Below are 20,458 nucleotides of genomic sequence, written 5' to 3'. Positions count from 1 at the left end.
AACTCGAGTTTACTCGTCGAAAGAAAAAGACGAGCTGTTCCGAACTATCGCGATGTTGGGCGTCAAGTTAGTAGCACCACGTTTCTTAATTGCAATTTTAACCGGGTCACCAGCCGGAATTCATCAGTTCTAATCGTAACCATCGATTTGTAATGGCGTGCCAATTCCTAAACGCGAACGCCCAATTACAGTATACAGTTTTTGCGATCGGGTACGGTTGATACGAATACACACACATACACACTCGGGAGGGGTTTGTCGCTCTGCCGTCCGAAATAATCCGCCAGGGGGTAAAACTCGGGCGTGACGGTCTCGTGAATCGCGCGCCTACGCCGGACGAGAGTTTCACCGAGTCGGCGAATTGCTGTCGTAGAGAGCGGAGCGCGCCGCACGCTCTCTCGATTCTACGTCTAGCGAGAAGGAGCGCTGTCGAGAGTCGCCCCCGGGAAATCGATATCGTCTGGTGTACACTGTGCCCAATTTACGCCGGTTTTACGACGGGAGCGTGGAATTATTTCTCGCGCAGTTTCACCGCCGACGTGGCCGAGGAGGAGCAGCAGCCGTAGTGGCAGTGGCGGCTTCGCTTCGCCTATCTCTCTCTCTCCCTCTCTCTCGCTCGTTCGCTCACTCGCTCGTTCTCTTCCGTAACGTAAGGCAAGTTATTTCCGTTTTCGTGGGCCGGCGATCGCGCACGTAGGTGCGAAATTAAGCCTGCCGCGTGCAGCTGAAACACCCGACGGGCTAAATTATATCCGGAAATACGAGCGCCCGCGGCTGTTCCGCGGATAATAAGCCCCCGGGGTGTAAAAACTTCTATTCGAGATGGAAACGCCGAGCGGCATACCGCGCGCGCGTCCGACGCGCTCGGGACGTCCGTGCGCACCAAGTACGCCGTAAAACCTAAACGGAATGGCTGATGACCGAAACGGGCGAAGACGCCCGTTTCCGACCGAAAGGCGGAATCGCGCCTTCGTGCGCGCGGTACTTATCAGCGGACCTGGCAAAAATTCGATATCGATCTGGACGGCCGTTCTTTTCACCGTCGTTACCGCCAACGTCATCGCGATACGGATAGACGGTTATCCCGGATATACCGTGCGTAAATCCGGGGTGGCCGAGAAAAAACACAACGAATTTTGCGAAATGAACCCGAGTCGGAATCTTGATGCTACACCGTGACGCCCTTCAGGTTTGTTTGCGCTTACTTAGATAACCTGTGGACTGATCAAGTCTACATTTATCAGCTTCTCCCTCCCTCCAATAACATCTCCGTGCCTGTAATATTGTGTGTACATTTCTCTTAATTTCGCTCAAAATTAAGACTTAGTCAAACGAAGTTATAGAAAAGCATTTTTCTTCACTAAATTAATAATAAATTTATGTAGGAATCTCTTAATATCGTTACTTAATATCGCTCGAAAATTCGACACCATTACGATACAATTATCTTAATTCTAATGCTACGTTGAACAATCCATTTTGACACTAAAACAGAAACGAAAATTTAAGACGTTATCAGGATGCAAATAGAGGTAAATCATATTATTAGAATTAAAATTGAGCCTGTTTTGCTGTTTTAACTTCTACTGTGTCGTAGAATTAAAGATTTAACATAAGACCAAAAAGTTTCGACTCGGGTAATTTCACACGGACCTGCGTGCGTTGGGACACTCCGTCTCTTCATCGAGACAATCCATCGTGCGAGCGGTGTAACTGATACCATCATTGCTATTGTTAAATCATTAAACGAGCTTTCCGCACTCTAGAGTTGATGTGAGCGGGCGTTTCAATCCTCGTTGTGCGAAACGACGCGACAATTTATTTTTTTTTTCAATCGAGCTTCCGATCAAGATCTCGGCGATCTGACGAGTCGCGTTCGCGGCAACACTGTTTTTATCCGGAGACCCGTCCGCGATTCACGTTCGTGAGGACGTGATTTGTCGTGAGTGATAAGGATATTTTCCTTGCGATAGCAGTCCGGGTCAACAAAAGTCTGAAAATCCAAAGCGGGGTGAAATCGATCGCGCGAGCGGCGTGACGGTCGCTCGCAAAATACCGGGAATATTAACGGCGTTTCGGAAAAAAGAGCTCGCGCGTGATTTACGTACGGAAGGATTTATTTCGAAAGCTCGCCTCGTCCACCTCGTCGAGCCGGTGTCGTGCTGCTGATGCACTCCGTACGCTCGCATTAAGCCGCATATACAGTGTGTCTTCGAAATCACCGACGCATATTTCAACATCGCGATATCCGGCAAACTCGACACGAAAAAGAATTGTGTACTGCCATACTTTTCTCTCTCTCTCTCTCTCTCTCTCTCTCTCTCTCTCTCTCAACGTTAACGTCCTGATCCTTCTCGAATTGGTAAACAATTAAATAAAAAGAAATCCAAAAATTTAATGATGTATGTTCTGAGAGAAATTATAGTCAATTTTTACCTCATATCCTTTTCATAGTTTTAACTACAAAAATAGTAGTGGCGATATGCACGTAAGATCACTATTACCGACATTATAATAATATTTACTAGAAAAATAGGTCTGATTAAAATTTCTTTCGCTACGATGATTATAGTCACAGATATCAGTTTTCTCTCGGTGTAGGAAACTCGAGCACAAACGATGCTTAATTTCCGCCTGGGGGAAAAGAGTTCGTGTGCGCGGGATTTAATCGCCGAGATACACTCACCATCGAAAAGCGAACGCGTTCACGCGAGTCGCAGAATGAGTCTCCGATATTCGTTTCCGGTCTCGGCTCGCGGGGAGATCCGCGGGGGTGTAGTGCGCGCCCCGTGCACTGCATCGTCCGACTTTACACGTACGTTTCAGCCGTTACCGAGCCGACTGGTTGACTGCTAATCCGCGCGACGAAATGCGCGAGACGCGCGGAACGCAACCGGATATTCGGCCACGTATCACTCGCTACCGCTGCTGCCGCATGTCAGCCGTATTAAGGCTAAAAACGGTCGCGTCATTAGGAAAGGATTATGCGAACCCGCAAATACCGAACTTCCTCGCGCCCTCCGCGCGCCTGGCCCCATTACTCATTTCCCATTTCAGCCGCATTACGCAGCATCGCGGAATCCAACCGCTATTTAATGAGTTTAGAGGCCCGTTGGGTCGACCCACTACTCCCCTTGCTCGCTTGTCCGCCCCCCCCCCCTATCTTTTTCCCTTTGCGTAATCGGTTGTCTCCTTCGCCGTTAACACCGACAGCGATATCATTAACACTTGGTTGCCCGATTATTTACGGAGAGGATTAAACATCCGCTCTTTCCCTTTCCCGAACGATTCTGTAAATCATACATGATATAGAAACATTTTGTTCTCGCGTTAAAATCGATCCTTGTTGATACTTAAGTGTTTTGTGTTAAATTTTTAACATACCCGTATGTTAATTTAACATATTGTGTTTATGTTATCTCAAAATTTGTGTTGTGTCAATATTCAACATATGTTGTATGTAAGTATAAGTGTTGAAATAACACATTTGGCATTTTAGTGTCGATTAACGTGTTATAATTTTCTGTGAATTTTTTACATAATATCTGTGTTACTTTTCAACATATTCTTATTCCGTGTTAAATTAACGCAACGATTTTAGTGAACTGTTTGGAACATATGAAATGTGTTAAATTTAACACGAAATTTTTTACTGTGTTTTCCTTTCAATAATAACCGAGATACGCGAACACACGCTGCATCGTGGCGAAAATGTATCATCCGTTAAACTGACATCTCTGACAGGAAAAATCGAAATAGGAGTTAAATCAGAATCAAGGGTGTTAGATTAAGAGATGCGAGTCAACAAAGAAGACCTATATATCCTGTGCTCGCCAGCGTCAAGTTTTTATAAAAATTGATGTAACGTTTCAGCAATTAAAACATATTTCCTGATTTATAACATATTATATCACATCACATTGTATTATATCGCACATTCTGTTCTATTATATTATATTGTATAATATATTACTTTATATTGTATATATATTATAATATATTACAATATACAATACAACCCCTATTTTCAAGCGTAAATTCCTGCTAAACTGCTCGAACGCTAAAATGAGGACGCGTAAATTAGCATCTAATTGGCATTTAATTCCGGCACAGTTCTGTTTCGATTTTTTGCCCCGGGACTTAATAGAGATCGCACCTGCTCCGGTCTCCGCTATTTGAAACTCGAAAACGCGATTTATTATCCGCGCAGATTTTTTATTCCGAATCCATGAGCTTTCTTTCCTCGGGAGGCGCGTCCGGCGTACTTACTGTTCCTCGCGAACTGAGACGCACGCGCGAACTTCACAATTAATGTATGCTCACTTGGTGAGCATACAATCTGCTTCTTGTAATTATAACAACACAGACGTACGCACTCGCGCGTGTACGTGTATTCTCCCTCATTACTGTTATTACTAGTAACTACATCAAGTCGTGGTCCCGCTGTATATTTCAATTACCTTCTGCGAAGCACGGGAAATTTCTTACCCTTCTGTCTCGTCCGTCCGTCTCTATCTCTCTTTATCTCTCCGCGATATTACGTATTCTTTATTTTTCTCTAATTAGCCTCTCCTCATCCACCCTAGTAAGCGCGGCCCCCGTGCAACATTGCTTCCCGTTTACACAGTCTGACCTCTCGTACTTCGTCCAAATCATTCCGATTATTTTACATCTCCACAGCGCGTTATGCCGGATACGTCCTAGAATCCGTGCGGACGTTACACTTACGGGTCACGCACATAAGCAAACCGTAACAAATCCGTTTCTCGGCCGCTCCTCGTGTTCTCTCTCGTCGAACTTATCGGCTAAGTGTTATCAATGCATCGCAGCGCGAAGAAGAGAGAAAGAGAGAGGGAGAGAGAGGGGGGNAGGGGGGGGGGGAGAGAGAGAGCGGCGACGAGGAGTGTTTCGAGACGAGACATTTCGCGGTATTATTTATTACACAGTCGCGCGGGCGGCGAGGCAGCTGGCAGCGCTGAAGAGCGACGCGGCTCATCGGCGTACGCGCGCGAATTAGTATGCGACAACGGACGCACGGAATGCTGGTGTCCGATTCAGACGTCATCGTCCGCCACGGAGACAACGGGAGAAATTAATAGAGCAATGTGTAATAACCGCCGCGAATCATCATGTCGGTCGACTACCGGTGGCTCGTTCTACCGATTCGGGTCAGTGGAGGAAAAAAAGCGGAAGAAGAAAAAGGCCACACACACATACACGTATACGCACACGCACAATGATTCCCTCTCTCGGGTTTGGTGTTAGTTTGATCGCATCGTCGCCCGGTTGTATCGAATATTTTTTCAGACGCAAAGTATCCCACCGGATGTTTCGTTTGCCGCGAGATCAATATTAGAAACTGACCGTATAGTCCCCGCTAACAACTTCACCGCGGGGATTACGTTTCGGATCAGCCGGCGGCGGATGTGTCCCTAAAATCACCCGGTGGATACGGGGATTCCAGGATCAGCCGTATACGTTTCGGAAAATGTGGCAGCTCGCTTTTCCCGATGTTCTCTCCTGTCTTACCTTCGCGAGTCGAGCATTCGCGGCGATGCAAATATCTCGCCAATTGAACGTCTTGTCCCGGATCCGCGTTTCGAACGAGACGACGACTCGAGGTGAGGGGGGAGGAGGGAAAGAGCCCGGTAAAATCTGCCACGGTCGCGTCGGGCGATCACAAAGAGTAGCGAAGTGGACACAACGTCGTCGCCGGTAACGAGCTTAGCGAGTTATCGCGCGCGACGCGACGTTGATCCGCGAACGGTTTGCGGAGTAAAATATTTTCTTTCAAGCGGATTATCTCGCTCGGCGGAATTTCGTTAAAAGTCACCGTCGTTTTTTCCCATCCGAGAGCGTCGCGTCACTCGGGTTTTAATCATCGCGCCGCAAAGACACGAAGCCGCGCAGCAACGCGAGCACGCCCGCTCATAACGCGCTTATAAACGCAGTTAATTATCATCATGGTGTAATCAGCACGGCTCCGCGACGGCAAAACCATCAACTCACCACGTGCAAAACTACCGCCGACCCGTTAAGCCTCTCCTCCTCCTCCTCTTCTTCTATCCCTCTTCCTTTCAATCTCCCTGTCTCGTCCCGTTTCTCCTCGGGAGCGGCCGAAATATCGCGTTCGGAGATTTTATTCGAGCGTGCCATTTTCCGAAAAGCGAGATTTACATTTATTCGTGCCGCTTTATATACGTAACGCTCCGCGCGCGCGTCGGACAGATTTACATTTATTTATACGAATGTTTACGGCGCGGGTTTCAACCCATTTTCCGTCTCGCTTCGCGCGAGTCCGCGCTATTTTTTCTTCCCTCTCCACCCTCTTTCTCTCTCTCTAGTGATTTTTTTATTCACACCACTCGCCGCTACAGGAACGCGAATTATACGGGCTCTCGAACGAAAACATCTGATCGATATCGCCGAGCATCACGCGACAATTTTCCCTTTTCGTTTTTTTTCTATCGCGCCGGAACGCAGCCGCCGACATATCCGTGCGACGTAAAATGGTTTATTTTCGAAGATACGTCCGTGCCGCGCCGTCGGGTCCCCTCCCGAATGGAAAATATTCATTTGTTGCTTATGAATTTATGCCCACGAATTTTCCAGAAAATACGCTGTCGGCGCGCACGCGATGCCTGCAAAATCGATCCGTACACTTTCAACGCGTGTCATTTGCGCGCTAACGCTTTTTACCGTCGCTTTGCCCCGCTCTCTCGTGCGGTCGGTGGCATTAAAGATACACGAATCTCGAAACGCACACACACATACACGCACGCGCGAACTCATTTCCTCGCGTTTCCCCGATGTGATCCGCGACGAGAACAACGAGCGCGATATTACACCATTTCAAGTTCGCGCTCGGTCAAGTTCGGCGCACTCCATCACCAGGCGTCGACGGCACCGGCTTGGAAAGAGCCCGCGGGACTAAATATCACTTGTTTCCGCGATCGCGCGATTTTCCCCGCCGCCGGTAAAATATGCGAATCCAATCGGAGCCGGTGGCTCGAAAAGGGTTAATCGTTGCCGGATAGCCGGCGCGCGGGAGAATACGCCAGACATCTCGACTTATCGCCCGCACTAATCATAACGCGGACGACGCGTGGGTGGAGAGAGAGGAGGGCGACGGGGGGAGAAGGAGGAAAGAGAGACAGATAATAGAAGGCTGATGGGAGAGAGGGAGCGAGCCGGGTGGAATATAACGTCACGCCCAGCCCTCGTTTCGGGGTGAATACGTCGGATTTAACTCGATGTAATTAGCGATTACAGATTACCCTTTCGTCCATTAGCATGGGCGCCACGATATGCACCGCGCTAGCTGGTTCGCTCGCTCGCTCTCCTCTGCGCCGCTCTGTTCATGTAAATGCGTCGCATACATACAGATTAGGCGTTTCACCGGAAACGGAGCCAGCGGCCTACGTGTATTCGCGCGGGCCCGCCTGCAGCCCGCTAATTTCTGAAATTTCCGCGGGACTTTTACCGCCGCACCGCGCGCGTTAGTCCCTCTTACGCTCCCTCTCTCTCTCTACGCGCGCGTACGCGCGAGTGTGCATGAATTTTCAACGGCAAATACATGGTTATTTCGACGGCGGTGTGTGTGTGTGTGTGTGTACACCAATTCTGGAACAACGTTTAACCATTTTGCAACATAATGAATTGAACATTCGACTAAGTGAGGTTTATTGACATCGAATATTTGGCCTTTCGCGTTTCACTGGTTCCATCGGTGTGGATCCTTCATAACCGCCGTAAACGAAGTTTATTTCGACGACTGGCGAACGATATTGCGTTATGTTTTGCCCGCGTCCGCGCCGCTGATTAAATAATTGTACATAAAACCGTAATAACAATGTTTACGGGACGATCCTCCGCATGCACGCGCGCGCAAGAGAGATAAGTGTAACGCCGGCTGTAAAGTTACGCGAGGCGGATACAGCCGTTCCGGCGGCGCTTTAAACTTTAATTCGCGTCGTTTCGAAAATGAGCGGCGGATCCGCGGAGAATCTAAAAGGTTCCGCACGGCGGCGGGGATTTATCCCGCGCGCGCGCGCGATGTGACCGAAATTAAATAAATCCTAATCTTATTAGGCGCACGGAGCTCGCGCGCGCGCGCGGTTAATTTTCTTGTGCTGTTAAATTGATGTCGCCAGCTGCGGATTTAACGAGCGCGGTTACTAACCGCTTTGCGGCTGAACCCTTTTAATCACACGTGCGTCCGAAATGCACTCGATGGGCCGGCCATTAAACGGACGACACACATCCATATCTCAAAATTACCACTCTCTCGGTAAACGAACTTTGCGTCCGTGTGAAAAATGCATTGCATGTGCATTGCATATGCATTTTTTTGTTTTCGTTTCCCGCTTCCTCCCTCCCCCATCGTTCGCGGTCTTCGATGAAATCAATTCGCCGCGCGATGCACTTTATAAGCGCGTTCTGCCAAATTCGATATATATATATATTTCGCCTCTCCTCCCTCGCACACGCCCGGACGACGAGAATGCGACGTAAAACTCGCGACGTAACTTATCGGGGGCGAGAGATAGCGCGAAATATCCGATGATATTTCAAAATGTCTTCAGCAGAGCGTTGCCTCGGCGTTGCCGGCCGCGTTGCGATACTTGAGGATATGACGTTGGACGGCGCTGCATGGTTCTGGCATGAGATTCGCATCTCCAATTAATTTCCAAAATCCATCACCGCTGGATCACCCGCCACTCCCTTCCCGTCCTTTCCCATCCCTTTCTCCGTTCGCCGGCGCGATAGCAGTGAGAGAAAAATATTTTTCCGCCCGTTCGTCCGTGCTCTTTTGTATTTATCAGCCGCCGTCAAGCGTCGGCAAGCGGACTTTGATCATGTTAAGCGTAACACGGATTAGCAAACCGAGATTTCCGAAATGGACCGAAGAGAAGGAAAAACGCGACACCCGACGTTCCCTCTCATTTCGTTAATGCCGGGATCACCCGTGGTTGCATCGTACCTACCGTCGCGCATACCCACAGAGCCTCGCGATTTTTTCCACCCCCCGACCCTCCACCGTCCGCTCGTCGAGGGTGAATAATCCCGCTCCTCTTCCTTTTCGACGCCGGGCGTCGCCCCGGAGGCGCTCTTTCCCTCTCTCTCTCTCTCCTTCTTTCTCTCTATCTTTCGTTCAATGTCGGGGCGCGCTATTTGCAGTGCGCGGATTTCGCGTTTACAAACGGCCGAGGCGTGCAAAACGCGCGGGTGTGCACGGAAATGGAATTCGCTTTTTGCGCGCTGCACCAAGAACACGGGAATACTCCGCCGGTCTGACCGGCGGGCGGCAGCGGTGGTGGCGGTGGTGATGGTGGCGATGGTGGCGTAACTAGGTAAGCGCGCACCCGGAACGGTCGGCGGGTTCAAGTGTTGCACGCATCTCCGCCGGCTGCATCCCTCGACGGCAAATTCGCGGCCCGCACGCGATCGAGCGCGCGTCATCCGCCTATCGAGACATGCGCGCGTGCGCGCGCGAGAGAGAGAGAGAGAGAGAGGGAAAAGGGGTTTATTGCGAGAGAGCGAAGGGCACGGAAGAGCTTCGCGGCAAATTAATGAAGGTGATTTACATCGATATTGAAGAAATTTCATCAATCTCTCTGCCGGCTCTTCCATTCTAGTTACGTCACTGCACCCTGACCTCTCCTAAGTTTTTGATGCGCTCCGGCGGGAGAGGAAAGAAGAGGATAAGTGAGGAGGAGAGACAAGAGTGAGGGGAGGAGGCGCGGGAGAGCTTTTCCATTCTTTATCCGCGATTTACGCGCGGCCCGGTCGGCCCGAAGGCGAACTTTCCGCCCGGTAAGGGGCCGGGGGAGGGAGGGTTACGAAATTTCGCTCCGTGACTCGGCGGAATTTATCGAGTAGAATAGAATAACAATTTATGATACGCCGAGGAGCTAACGGTCCTTCGAGAGTTTTAGTGAAATTTTACATAACATTTCGGGGGCCAACAGTTTCGGCATTACCGTGCGCGAGCGCGCGGGCGGGGCATCCAAGGGAATAGGAGGTATTTTATCCTACGAACAGAGGAGCGCGCGCACCGGGCAGATATCCCTCCGGAGGCCGCGTTAAAGCTACTAATTAATAGTAAATTAAACCGTTAGTGCTGTAGCGCGAGCGATTTATGCTTCTTAACTCGCGTGCGAATAGTTACGTTGGCCGAGTATTTCACGGAGATTTAAAGCCCGGCGATACGTAGTAAACTCTATGTCCCACCTACTACTAATCCCCCCCACGCTGTTATTGTTATTTATTCCTCTTTATTACGGTACGCACCCGCGAACGGACGTCGGGAATATAATAAGCGTGCACGTCTTATTCAGTCCTAAAAGTCCCCACCGCACCGGGGAACGATATTGCGGAAGTGAGCGCGCGGCGGCTGCAATTGTGCGCGGCACCGCGCGGCCACGCAAGCCAGCTAGCTAACTCGTCCTCTCGTCGTCGTCGACTCGAGCGTGCGGTATTTGCATTTCTATCTTTTTCCTCGGTCCCCATTTTCTGCCCCAGCTAAATTCAAAGAGCCATTACTTTCGCGTAGCGCTCGCGGACGCAAGAAAACGCGTCCCACCGACCGACCGACCGACCGACCGCCGGAGCGATTGATTTCCAGGCGAACGATTCGCGACTATGATATCGACTAAATAGATTCGATCAAGAATGCGATGTTGATCGAGGCTTCTAAAAAGCCATCTCTTCTCGCTTCGATTAATTCGCCGACATTGTCGAGCGTCGACGGGACGAAATGACCTGACATCGCTCCCAATGTTCGACGTTTTATATGCGTACATATTTATGTTTAACCGCGATAACGATAATTTTACACCGTGGTGAATTGTAATGTAACACAGATCTTCGCCGATTTTATCAAGGTTCGTGAAATTTCAACGGATTTTTAGCGATTTATTTTAATACAACACGACGAAATAAAACGAAAATAGAAATCGAATATGTCATCGCGGAGAAAAATAATTTTGCTGTTATAATGAAATCACGTCGTTATTACTGCACATTCGTTGCGACAGCGATAAAATTTAGCTGGCTTAATCGAATTAGCGAATTATTCGTAATTTGAGCGGAAACAATTTTGTTGCCAGGATGGAATATATTCTGCTAAATAAATTTATACTTGGGACACGTTAATTTGCTGCGACAAAATAGTGTTTTCCTACATTTACTAATTTGTTCTTACATTAAAATAACTTGTAAATTCAACAAGACAGAGTCCCTCTTTATTGACTCGTATCTTTTAAACTGAGATAGGTTTTTACATTTTATTTATTGTTACTTTTTATCGTTATTTTATTTATTTGTTATTTAGTGTACTTAAAAAGCACTCAATTTTGGTGTATATACCTTTTTCGTCGCTATCATTTTCAGTAGTGAAAGTGCTGGTCTAACATAAGTTAGCACCTCCATTTTCAGGCGCAAATTCCTGCTAAATTACCCGAATGGTCAAATCAAGGACGCAGCACTAAATTATCTCTTAATTAACACTTAATTCTGGTACAGTTCGAATTTCAACTTTTTATATCGACGGTGCTCGATTAATAGAGATAATATATACACCATTGTGATTCGCCATTTATCAGGTAACCGTTCCAATTCCGCGTCTATAAAATGATTCATCCGTCGAGTCAATGAAATCCGGTCCGACGAACTTTTGCGAGCCCCGAGCATAATCCGAACGAACGTCGCATTCAAATTTCTCGATGAATCGTATGAAAGTCGATTCGCCTTATCTAGCCCGAATATCGCAGACATAAAGAGAAAACAAGACGGCGGCGTTACGTGCCGCGCGTCCTCCGCCCCATTTATGCCGGGCGGTGAAACACGCGCGATCGATTCCGGTCGCCGCCGCTATCGACTTCAGTCCATTTCGTTAACGAGTAGACGATAGATGATGCTCGCGGGCTAACCTCGTGTTTCTTTCCCTTGTAATTAAATCTCGGCGTGATTCGAAGCCGGAGCGCTTCGACGAGTGGGAATTTTGCGCCCAGAATGAACTCGCGTGGCACTCTGTACGCTCTTCGCCGCGAAACGACCGAGTGTAAACGAATGAAAGTCTTTCTCTCTCTCTCTCTCTCTCTCTCTTTGTTTTGTGCGCGCGCGATCTTTGCACGCGTCTCCGCCCCCTTGTGCCCCTCCTGTTTGCTTCTTCTTCCCTCTTTCCCCTTCTCTTCCTTCCACTCCATTCTTTCTATTTTTTTTCTTTTTTTAATCCCGGGGAGCAATCCGCCGGCCCGGGGCTGAAACCGCTGAACTTTCGAGCACTTTGATACGCGACCGGGGTACCCGACCGCGTTAACGACGCCCTTTGACCCTTCGGACCGCGCCGGATGGGGGTGAATACTGCCCTTTAGGGCACCTGCGGCGTTTATGCCAAAAATTCGAGCGGCAGGATATTACGTCGCGTATTACCGCGTCGCGTCGCGGTAACCTATTCCGGCTTTTGATGTAAATGCATTAACCAGCCGACCGCTTTTTGTCAGACGACATAAAAGTACGATCTTCCCTCGCCCGCCTTCCCCCTTCCTCTCTTCCCTTCCACCCTTCCTCTGTCTCCTCTCAATTTCTCTTTCGCTCCGCTGATTTTTTATCTATTCTTTATACATATTAATAGACAACGTAGCTCGTTCATCGTTAATTCATGCTTCGAAATTCGCTGGCAAGTCACCGTCCTTTGGAGCCTCGAAATGCTCGGCAATTCAATGAGCGCACGCTCCGCACGTGAGCTGTGGCTCTTTAAAGTTGCACTGCGCACGCGCGAGTCGAGCCGGCGGCCGCGTGGTCGAGCAGTCAGCTGGGAGCGCGCGGGAGTGGGGGCAAGGCCGCGTTTCAGCCATGTTGTGTAAACGGATTACGTCTCCGAACGTGGTAAGAATGCGGACTTGCTCCCACCACTGTCTCGCACGACTCGATATGGTTGCCGAAATTTTCGCTTCCAAGGGTCGTAAGCGAAAAAAAAAAAATTAGCATCGATTCAATTCTCATACACATATGGAAGCAAGAATGTACAGGATGTGCGATAATTCATGGAGTACCGCTTGTATGCAGGTAAAATGGATGAAATTGAACGGAAAAGTCTTCTACCATTTTGCAAATAACACGCAAAATTTCGAGTTATTAATTAAGGAAACCTCTGTACATGATCATTTTCAATAATCAGTAACTTGAAATTTTGCGCGTTGTTTACATGATAGTAGAATACTTTTTTATTCGCCTCAATCCGTTCTATGCCTTCACGTTCTTTCTATCCAATGTCTTTTCCTCTCGATTTGTGAAAATTATTCTTGATTAATAAGAATATGATATTTTTAGCGGAACTATATAGAATTTCTCTGTATAAGCAAGTTTTATCTTGACACGAGATTATATTTCTCGCATATACATAAGAAAATATAAATCTTGAATTGATACTAATTCCTTTTCTGTGTAACGATTTAAAATAAGGTGCGTCGCAAAAACCTTCGCTCCTCGAGCAAATGTGTAACCGAGCAAATGTGTCCTTTCCCAATGCAAGTATTAATTAGATCTCCGCGGTGGAAAGTATCGAATGTCTTCAGTTTCGTAAAGAATTCAGTGGTACGAATAATCAATCTCGAGTGAAATTAACATTATAACGATACGTTAATTTCCGATTTCTATCAAATATAAAGTGCAATTAGCGGAGGAAATGATAACGAGAGCTTTTCTCTAATTCTAATGTCTTTGTAAATTCATCTAATCTCTCAGCGATTTGTGGGAAAGAAAATAATATTTAAATACTGAAGATATTTTCGGAGATTTTTGACTCTCCAAACTCTCCGAGACATCGGTTCTTCCACGGTAAGCGCACAGTCGCTTGAAAAACTTAACTCGCGGAAATGCGAGACTGATTATCTCGAAAGCGTTTCTACACCCCCCCCCCCTTATCTATCTCTCCCTAAAAGGCGGCATATCTTGTTTCCCGAGTGGTTTACACTCAAAGATATTATCTTTCCATTTGCCCGCAACATTTATAGTTACTTTTATTACCACTAATCTCAATTTTACCTCGCGCTATAATCCCTCCGTGTAAAATGCTCCACGGGGGTGGCGAGGGAGGGGGTGTCGGATGGTTAGCGCGCGAAAAAATAACAAACTCCGAGCCGCCACTGGCGCTACAAACACGGGTACCGGATTCGCCCGGTCTGATTTTAATTCGCACGCAAATATGCATATACACCGCGTCCCCTCTAAATGACCCGGCGCGCCATATCTACGGGGCGTCTAAAAAATTACGTCCCCTGTAAATTTAATTAAATCGCGCGCATGTCCGAAAGGCGACACTTAATTGAAGCCCGCGTGCACCTGCGCGCGTCTCAATTAAGTCTCGCAATTACGTTAGCGTATTTTTTTTTCGGGCCGTTCCGCGCGTAAAACTCTCGCGGAAGTCGATACGTGCCCGCCTCCGAAACGCGACTCGCGCGTCGCTCGTGAACCGGCAGCTATTATCTGGTCGGCGAAACGCCGCGTCCGCTCCGAAATCGCCGATAATTCGTGAACACGAGCCGATGCCGATATTGCCGAGAATAGGCGGGCGAAGTGCAAATGACGACGCGACGGTGGGGAAATCATTATGTAATCAAAGAGCTCGTGCACGTCGACAGGAAGAGAGAGAAAGAGAGAGGCAGGGCCGGTGCCGGCGCTATTTGTTCCCCTTAACGCGAGAGGCGTTAAATCGCTGCTCTTTCATCCCGTCGAGTGTATAAGCGCCAGTCATAGCGGATCGATTTGATTACCTCATTCGAAGAATCAATGTCCTTTATTAGCTGCTTTTCCGCCTGCACTTTGTTACCCGCCGAGGAGGAACTGCACGAGAACTTCGCACGTGTAACATGCGGCTAACAGCTTCGGAGGGAAAACAATATTTTTACATTGTTTCAACCCGAACTCAAACTCGAGGAAAAATCTCCGCTCTCCCATTGCGTTTTGTTCACCACCGTGAATCGAATGACGGACAGAGAGAATTAATTTCCGAGTCACTTCCCCTCTCTTTCCCCATCTGTTCGTTGATCGATCTCTCTATCGAGTCTTAGTGAAAATTCGAGTCTCGAATCGCCGTTACACGATGTTTCTGGCCCGGACGTTTATTAAGTGTCGCGTATTTTTGACAAGCTCTTTCTCCGGGAGTATCCTCGGCTCGTTTCGCTTATCGGCTTTCACCGTCCCTGTCGATGGTGGACCACACACTCTCTCTTTCTCCCTTCCGTCTGCCTGTCCATCCGTCCGTCCGGCAATCGTCGCGCTCAATCATCCGTCGACGATGCATATATCGGCCGTGTGCACCGAGTGTTACTCACTGCACCCCGACAATGATACAGTCGTACCCGGCAACGCGGCAGCTCCCGCTGCCTGCCAGTCGATTGGATAATGATATCCTTGTCTCTGCCGCGGGAATCAGCCCCGCCGGATGGCCGGAGCGGATCGCTCAACGTGTTCCGCTCGAATTTCGGCGATCGTGCGAAAATTGCTAATTTTTCCGCCACTCGATTTATCCGCCGACCGTCCGAATTAATTCCTGCCGCCGGTATACGCTATTGCTGGTGTCACTGCCGCGAATTACGCCCGCCAGCTTGCGAAACGAGCATCGTAACGTACATTCAATATTAGCATATCTGATAAACCTTCGGTTATATTTTTTTTTTCTTTCATGTAGGTAACGCGAGCCATTTATTCGCGGCCTCGGAAGGTTTGCGCTACCGGGAATAATTCTCGCAGTTTCGCCTTTTCCTCGCTCCGTCGAGAGCTCCTTCCCCGTCGGACGCGAATTCGCGCTCTGAGAGGCTTCCCCCGACTTTGAGGATTCTGATTTCGTTGCCCGCGACAGAATTACGTTAAACGTTTTCGGCGACCGAGCGCACAGAAGTGGCGCATCAGTTACGCAACGCGCGCACCGACAATACCGCCTACGACTTGCTCCGTCTATCGTTAGCCGATATCAATGTTCCGTTCAAACAAACAAAAAAAAAAAAAGAGAAGGGCAAAAAAGGAAACGAAAGAAGAGATATCGAGCGTACTCGTTAGTCGCTAACCCTCTCAAATTTTTCCGGGGCGGGCGACGTTGCGGCTGGGGAATTTTTTTTTCCTTTTTTTCTCGTTTCAACCATCGAACGTACTCTCTCTCTCTCTCTCTCTCTCTTCCGTTCACACGCGTTCCGTCCATTCGCGGAGCGGTGTTCCTCCGCCGCAGATCCATCAAATTCCCGTTCGGAAAAAATGGACCTCAAATTCGTCAAAGAGTCTCCCATTAAAATTTCGCCCGGTGGTAATGGAGCGCTTCGTATATTAGTTTTCCATTTGCTCGCGCGGTGAGTATTAATCGCACCTCTCGACGACAATAATGGCCCCCCGAAAAAAGGCCGACCGAATCTCTATTCGTTTCATTACCGTCACCCTCCCCTCCTCTCCCTCCCTCTTCGCCGTTACTCATAATTTCAATCGGGCGAACGCAGAGCAGCGGTATCAGCGAGCTGTACGGCGAAAAGCGATCGTTTCGATCGCTTTTGAAAATTCCGACCGACCGACCGGTCGCAGTACGTTAGCTTCGTGTGGCCGATCGCACCTGCACGCCGATTGCGACCGATTTTGTCAAATGGATACACCGACAACACCCGCCGATGGCTACGATCCGAATTATGCTCACAACGCTATCTGTGCGCTCATGGTCGGTCCGATTTAAACCCGGAATACAATACGTCGTATCACATGTCGCTGTTGGATGTCGGAACGCGGTCGATAGTTCAATAAGGAAGCTCGTTTCCGAAAAGTAAGTTCTCTTATTGGACCATCGGCTGCGTTCCGACAACTGAGAAACCCATTTAGTTGATCTAAATTCTTGTTTCGACATCGGCAAACAAATGTTTCGGTTGTAAGAACCCAAGTTTAATTCTGAAAACCGAACCTATTTCATTTTCCTCTCATAGAACCATACCTCTGGTTCGGATAATCAAACCTTTCAAGGATTTTACATATAAAGGATGTCTATTCAATATCCCCAGATAACCCTCATAAAAAAATCTCCATTGAAGCAATGTTATTTCCTAAAAATGTTTATTTCATTAAAAAAACACTGTTATGTTCAAATTTCTTCCGGATAAAAATTTATCCCACATCCTCCTAATTGATAATCCTTAATTCCGCCGTTTTCGATCATGTAAGAAACCAGACCAATCAAAAGCAAGTCGGAGGTGTCCGGGTTCTAATTTTAAGGGACTTCGGGTAAGTCTCGTCGCGGTTGACTTTCGCGCGATTTTCGCGTTCGGCGCCGGCGAAACCGCGTGCGTGAAACGACCGTCCGCGATTGTCGACGCAATTTCGCGATGTTTTTCGCACGTCCTTTCGCCACGTTTTTGTCGCGGCGAAAACGCGCGAGCGTACGCGAGCAGGCAGGCGGAACGCGAGGACGTTAATGCGCGCGTTAATTGGAACGCTCGCGAGTGCGACGGGAAAAAAAGACCCAGGGACGCGAAACAGCGATTTCGAAATTGCCGGCATCGCGAGGGGGACCTTCGATAATCGCCTCCCCGGTACGCTTTCATTGTTCAACGTACCCACCGGTTCGGTTTCGAGAGAGTTTCCCCGGTACGGCGTCGGAATTCGATTGTTCCGCCGGCGACTCGCGATCGCGTGAGAAGACAGCGAGAGCGTTTCTTTCGAATCGCGAGTCTCGCGAAACGTCTCGTCAGTGAGCGACATACAACGATCTCGGCGAGAATCGGCAACCTGAGGAGCGTATTGGTGTTCGATAATTATACACACGGCAGACGGCTTAAAAGTCGCGACATTTTCCCTCGACGGATTTCGCAACGCGTCCTGCACACGGAGAAAAATATTTTGCCGGCACAGCAATTTGCCGGTTGCTATGGTGACAGCAGGAAGATTTGTTTGGACAGCAAGAAGATTTGTTAAGAGTATTAATTGCCATTTGCTGGATATATGGACAGCGAAATAATTTGGTTACGCCAACTGAATTTTATCGCTGTCGCGATGTTCGCTGCAACAGCAAAATTCTTTCCCCGGTGTGTCCGATGAGAATATGTATCTCCTGATTGTGATTGCTGGGAGACAAATTCTCCCGTCGGATGCGTTGTGAAACTCATCGAGGAGCGGCGTTGTAACCATTCAACGTCCGACTGCACATATTCTTTCCGTAAATCGCGTCCTTCTCTCTCATTCTCTCTTGCTCGACGAAAGTAATAACATACCGACGCTCAACACAGCGAGTAAAGATATAATAGCAAATACACACGCGCACAATATTTTTCCAGCAAGAAACAGATACAACGCGTAATAACTCGCTTAAAAGGGGGAGAAACAAAAGAGGAGCAGAGCGCGATATAATGCGGCTAACGACACAACGTCAAAGATATCCCCTCGAATCCCAATTCGCGCGATGCTAAGGAAACTAAAAAAAGGGACAGGGAGAGCACGGACGAACACAGCGCAAACGAAGGTAATTGAAAAAAATAACAAACAGTGCTGTTGCGGGCGCGTGCATGCGTGCGTGCGGAGAACGCCGGCCCGGGCTTTCGCAATTTTTTTTTTTTCGGCCGACAGAATGAAAGGGGTGGATTTTGTTAGAGGCCGGTGGTGCTCTTCTGTTGGGTGCGGCAATATAAGTCTCGTCGCGCGGCCGTGGGCGCGGACTCCCAGTTCGATTTACGCCTTTTATTCAAATTTAAATCGCGAGTTATGAGCCGGTACCCTTTGCCCGTGCGTACGTATGTGTGCGTGTACGCGTCGTACGTACGCCTTGCGTCGGTGTTGCATGCGAATACACGCACGCGTGTGAATGTGTGTGCAAACTCGCCCGCGGATGTATACACACGCACGGTGGAGTCGCAACGCTCTCGGACAACTTTTTCCCCGGGGCCGGCCTTTCGCCGGCCGACGCACACCGGCGCGAAACATTTATGTGCGTGTTAATTGAACTCTCGAGTGTGTATCGACGTGACACGACGGAAAATAAAAATCGGAAAGACGGCCGCGCGTGAACTTCGGGCGCGTGAACTTCGGGCGCGTGTCGCGTTCGAGGCGTGACGGCTGCCACGGTCGGCTCGTTCGCTTCGGAGCGGGATATCTCTGCCGGCGGCATATTGACATCGCTGTATGAGCGTCTCAATTAATTCGAGATTTATCGTTGAAACGCGGGAAAGCGTTGGTAGTTGAAACAAGCGTGGGATTGTGCCCTAATGAAGAAGTACAGCAGATCGCGTGCGTATGATCTTTCTCACTCGAGACGCGTCAACGAGATATATGGAGTGTCTTTACGCGCCGCAAGATTCACTTCTGTCCGCGCTGACCGCCGGTCAACACGTGAAATATGCATGTCTGTGTGCGTGTGTTTGCTTGGTTGTCCGTATGTGTGTGTGTGTGTGTGTGTGTGTGTGTGAACGTTAATTGAACTCCGCGTGCGCATCGAGAGCGAGGGAAAATAAAAGTTGGAAGAACGCGCGGCCGCGCAATTTCAAACGGGGAAGCGGTACGTTTTTGGAAATCAATCTCCTAAATTTCCCGTTCCGCTTCGATCGGCAAATAGTCATCGCGACTTCGTCAGCGACATATTACGTCGCATAAGACGAGAGAAAAGTAGCCGTTCTTCCCGAGCTGAAATTTCTAGTCCTAGTTTAAGTCTAATTTAGTTCTACGTTAAGCGTTCGAAGGTCTTCTATCGTGCTTCTTTGACGCCACAAGTGGGAACCTATCTGTTTTTTTTTTCTACTCGAAGGTTTAACGTAGAATTTCAAATTTCTTGTCGGGTCGGACGGTCTAAGTTGGGAACGACCTGAATACTCTCAGCGACGAAAATAAGCGCGCAGTATTTTCGAAGGAATAACCAGTGCATTTTGGCCGAGGGAAACAGAATTTCTAATTATAAGAACCACATTTAGGTTGTAAGAACCAGAAATCCTGTTTCCTTCAGCCAGAACGCATTCCGCTGCTTTCCTTTCCGGCTAACGTAACCAGACTTTTTCCCCGTATATGAATCGCAGATTTCTCATGTTAAAATTCAAAATAACTTGAAAACCCGTCTGCTGGAGCAATTTGGTCAACGGCATTGTTTTCCGCGACCGAGGATCCATCAGAAGCGCCTTACTTACTCCGCTTCGTTATTTGACAAACATTTTTCTGTTACCTCCCATGCGTCTCCGCATCAGACGAAATTCTCGGCGCCCCGATTTTTTCGATTGACGGGCGATTGTTCATTTGCGAGATTTAATATCGAGAGCCGGCTTTGAGAGGATACAATCTCGATCCCGCTGCGACGCGGCGAGCTCGACACGTCATTTTCCTCGAGGGCCATTCTAAATTCCGTTCGTCTGAAAATTTTATTAGTTCGGGAGTCGCTTTCAGCGCGCGCGAGCGCTTAAAGCACAACCTTGATTATACGTCCAGGCTGACGATAACGCGATCGATGTAA

The 20,458-nt window shown here is 48.5% G+C and overlaps 1 protein-coding gene across 2 annotated transcripts in view; it reads right to left on the bottom strand.

Moving 5' to 3' along the window:
• LOC106744030 (insulin-like growth factor-binding protein complex acid labile subunit) overlaps positions 1-20,458 on the bottom strand; it is a 240,363-nt gene that overhangs the window by 4,312 nt on the left and 215,593 nt on the right. The gene's annotated exons all lie outside the window — the stretch shown is intronic.

The sequence above is a fragment of the Dinoponera quadriceps genome, unplaced genomic scaffold (genome assembly GCF_001313825.1).
Source record: "Dinoponera quadriceps isolate SergipeBrazil2010 unplaced genomic scaffold, ASM131382v1 scaffold1252, whole genome shotgun sequence".
Taxonomy (NCBI): domain Eukaryota; kingdom Metazoa; phylum Arthropoda; class Insecta; order Hymenoptera; family Formicidae; genus Dinoponera; species Dinoponera quadriceps.
This window is presented reverse-complemented; position numbering and strand designations above follow the sequence as displayed.